The following is a 4,103-nucleotide window of genomic DNA, read 5'->3' as shown; positions in this document are numbered from 1 at the left end:
CACTCCTGGGCATATATCCTGAAAAGATGAAAACTCTAGTCCAAAAATATACACGCACCCAAATGTTCATAGCAACACTATTTACAATAACCAAGACATGGGATCAACCCAAGTGCCATCAACAAATGATTGGTTTAAGAAAAAGTAGTGTATATATACAATGGAATATTGCTCAGCCATAAGAAAGAATGAAATATTGCCATTTGCAACAATATGGATGGACCTAGGGCATATCATAATAACTGAAGTAAGTCAGAAAAAGATAAATATTATATCACTTATACGTGTACTCAAAAAATAATATAAATGAATCTATATACAAAACAGAAACAGACTCACAGACATAGAAAACAAACTTACAGAAGGTGGTTCTTTGGGACACAAGTCCGCCATCTTTTTGGTCTGCTGGCTTTCTGAATAGCTGCTATTCCTTGTCCCAACAACTCGTCTTGCGATTTATTGGCCTATCGGGCTGTAAGCAGTACAAGCTTGGACTTGGTAACAAATTTTGGTGAGCCAGACAGGGGCCTTGCTGCTTGTGGCCAGCTGCCCCACACCCACAATTGGTTGGGGGATTTTTGGGTAAGGCCATAGAAGCTGCCAGGACCACTTGTCCTGGGGATCTACCCTTCAAAATTTCCTAAAGTGGCATTGACTGCCTTAGTGCTTGGTAGTTGGAGCAAGGAACTGACATTTGGGAGATGAAAGATTTCATATAGTAGGATTCTACCTGCTCATCCCAAAGAACCAGTGCTCCTGAAGTGTTGAGCTGGAGAGGAGAAGACCCTGAACACAGTGACCAGAGAGTTGGGAAACCAAAATTGGGTACCAAAATTAAGGTACCTGCCAAGATGTTCCACTTACAAGATCCACAACTGCTGCAGATGTTAGAGAAATCCTTGAGGAAGAGCCTCCCTGTGTCCTTAGAGGTTTATGGGACTGTCCATATGGACCAGGGAAACCCATTCAAGCTAAAGGCCTGGGTGGACAAGTGGCCTGATTTTAATACTATGGTTATCCACCCTCAGGAGTAGGAAATTGCAGATGACTTTGATCATTACACCAACACCTACCAAATCTATTCTAAGGATCTCAACAACTGTCAAGAATCCCTTAGCACATCAGAGGTCATCAGTTGGAAATACTTTTCAGATCCAAAGTTCACAGTAAAGTCTGGATGAGGTGACACAGAATCTTGTAGCCACTAAATTTGTTAAGGTCAAGCAAACACAATGCATTCTCTATGTGATGCCTGAGACAGTGAGGAAACTGCTTCCTTCCCTGCCAGAGACAAAGAACTTACCTATTGGTTATGGCAGACCCAAAGCCATTGACCAATATATGTTTAAACTCTCATCCCTGGATCCTACCTATGCTGCCTTGGTGAATAAATTATGGCATTTCGGTGGCAGCAGTGAGAGTAGCCAGAGATTCACCAAGCGCTGTACCCAGACCTTCCCCAACTTCTGCCTGCTGGGGCCTCAGGGGACCCCTGTGTCCTGGTCCCTGATGGATCATACAGGAGAGGCGTGGATGGGGGCCACCCTGCCTGAGTACCGGGGCCACGGTCTTGTCCCTCATCTGTTGTTTGTCCACATCCAGGCTCTGGACAAAATTGGCTTTCCCCTATATAACCATACAGAACCAACAAAATTGTACAGAAAATTAGTCACAATCTGCATCATATCCCCATGCCCTATGACTGGAACCAGTGGAACTGTGGGCCTCTGTGAAGCAGCCACGAACCCGAGACAGTGTTGGGTGGGCTGGTCACATGGCAAGAGATGCAGAGGGGTGGGCAGAAAGAAAGAATAAATTGTAATCAGCAGTAAATCAGTGTGTGCTCTTTGGACTCTGGGCAAGCAGTGTGAATGGTCAAGAGAACCATGAGTGTGGTTCACGAATCACTCATGAACTTCACTTTGGGTCCAGCAGAACTTCCTATTTCCTCCACATTCCAACCCTGGCAACCACCATTCTATTCTGTGTTTCTATGAGTTAGACATTTTTTTGGGTAAGATCCCACATATTAGTGATATCATGCAGTATTTCTGTTTGTCTAGTTTATTTTACTGGTTCACAATTTTCTTTTAATGTATATGGCTAGTAAGGAAAGTATCCATAATCAGTAAAGAATAAATGCAACCCACTATTCTAATGGTATCATTATTATTTCCAGCACCATCATATTTTTCTCTATTTAGAGTGTGTACATGGAATGTAGAGAAGAGAATTTAAGTAGCTTGTCATATCACAATAGCAGGATAACTTAACATCTTGTCACCCAGAAACAATACACATGCAAAAATAAAATTGTTATTTAAAAATAACTGTTAAAATGTATGTGGTAGAGATACTTTAAATTTAAGGTAAATCAGGAAAAAATCTATAAAATTGGATTTAATTTGTGGGATTTTATCACACATAACATTTGTATGTTCTGTGAACTAGGTTAAATCTGTAAATATTGAATATGACTTTTTTTTCTAAATTGACAAGATAAAAAAGTGTGGCATGCTATCAGCTTGTTTCAAGTTGCAGGATGAACATGAATTATTTGTATCAAGACAAGACTGCTCTGGGTAGAAAAAGATAATTCAAATGTAATGTTCTTTTATGTGTAAGGAGGAGTTTTATAATTAATATCAGCCATTATTCTTACACCAAGCTGTAGGACAATTTATACTATTTAATAAAGGATATTACATATTGAAAAAAAGACAAAGAAAACAAACTTATGGTTACCAAAGTGGAAAGGAAGTGGGGAGGGATAAATTAGGAGTATGGGATTAACAGATAAAAACTACTGTACTTAAAAGAGATAAGCAAAATGAATTTAGTGTATAGCACAGGGAACTATATTCATATCTTGTAATAGCCTATAATGGAAAATAATCTGAGAAATATATATGTAACTGAATCACTTTGATGTACACCTGAAACTAACACAATACTGTAAATCAAATATACTTCAATAAAAAGCAACTTCAATAAAAAGACAGGAATCAAGGAAATGAGGAATAAAAAAGGTTATATGACATACAAAAAATAAATAGCAAAATGGCGGAGTAAGTCCTTTCTTATCAGTGATTACTTTAAATATAAATGGCTTAAACTTTCCAATCAAAAGGCATCGAATGGCAGAATTGGTTTTTTAAAAAAAACCTTGGTGATCCAATTGTATGATGTCTACAAGAGACTCACTTTAGATATAAAGACACAAATAGGTTGAAGGTGAAAGGATTGAAAAATATATTCCATGAAAATACTAACCAAAAGAGGGCTAAGGTGGCTATACTAAATCAAACAAATTAGACCTTAAATCAAAAACTGTTACAGAGACAAAGACAATATAGATTGATAAAAGGATCAATTCACCAAGAAGATATAACAATTTTAACATATATTCACCAAATATCAGAGCCCCCAAATATATGAAGCAAACATTACAGATTTGAGGGAGAAATACCTATAATAATAATACATATATATGACTTCAATATACCACTTTAAATATGGTAAAACAATCAAACAGAAGATCAATAATGAAATAGAGGACTTGAACACAACCATAAACTAATTAGACCTAACAAATATACAGAACACCAAAGAACAGCAGAATACATATTTTTCAAAAGTGCACATGGAGGGCTTCCCTGGTGGTGCAGTGGTTGAGAGTCTGACTGCTGATGCAGGGGACATGGGTTCATGCTCCGGTCTGGGAAGATCCCACATGCCACGGAGCGGCTAGGCCCGTGAGCCATGGCCGCTGAGCCTGTGCACCCAGAGCCTGTGCTCCACATTGGGAGAGGCCATAACAGTGAGAGGCCTGCGTACTGCAAAAAAAAAAAGTGCACATGGAACATCTCCAAGACAGACCATATGTTAGGCCACAACACGTCTCAATAAATTTTAAAAGGTTGCAATTATAAAAAATATTTTTCTATCACAATGGTTAGAAATCAGAATCAGAAGGAAAACTGGATTCACAAATATGAGGAAATTAAACAACACATTATTAAAGACCAGTGGGTCAAAGGAGAAATTAAAAGCAAAATTAGAAAATACACTGAGATTATTGAAAATGAAAACACAAAATACCA

General features: G+C 38.2%; 1 pseudogene; it reads left to right on the top strand.

Annotated features, from left to right (window-relative positions):
• Positions 1-842: 842 nt before the first annotated feature.
• Positions 843-1,733, top strand: LOC103072698 (glycine N-phenylacetyltransferase pseudogene; annotated as a pseudogene).
• The last annotated feature ends 2,370 nt before the right edge of the window (positions 1,734-4,103 follow it).

This window comes from Lipotes vexillifer, unplaced genomic scaffold (genome assembly GCF_000442215.2).
Source record: "Lipotes vexillifer unplaced genomic scaffold, Lipotes_vexillifer_v1.1 scaffold20, whole genome shotgun sequence".
Classification (NCBI taxonomy): domain Eukaryota; kingdom Metazoa; phylum Chordata; class Mammalia; order Artiodactyla; family Lipotidae; genus Lipotes; species Lipotes vexillifer.
This window is presented reverse-complemented; position numbering and strand designations above follow the sequence as displayed.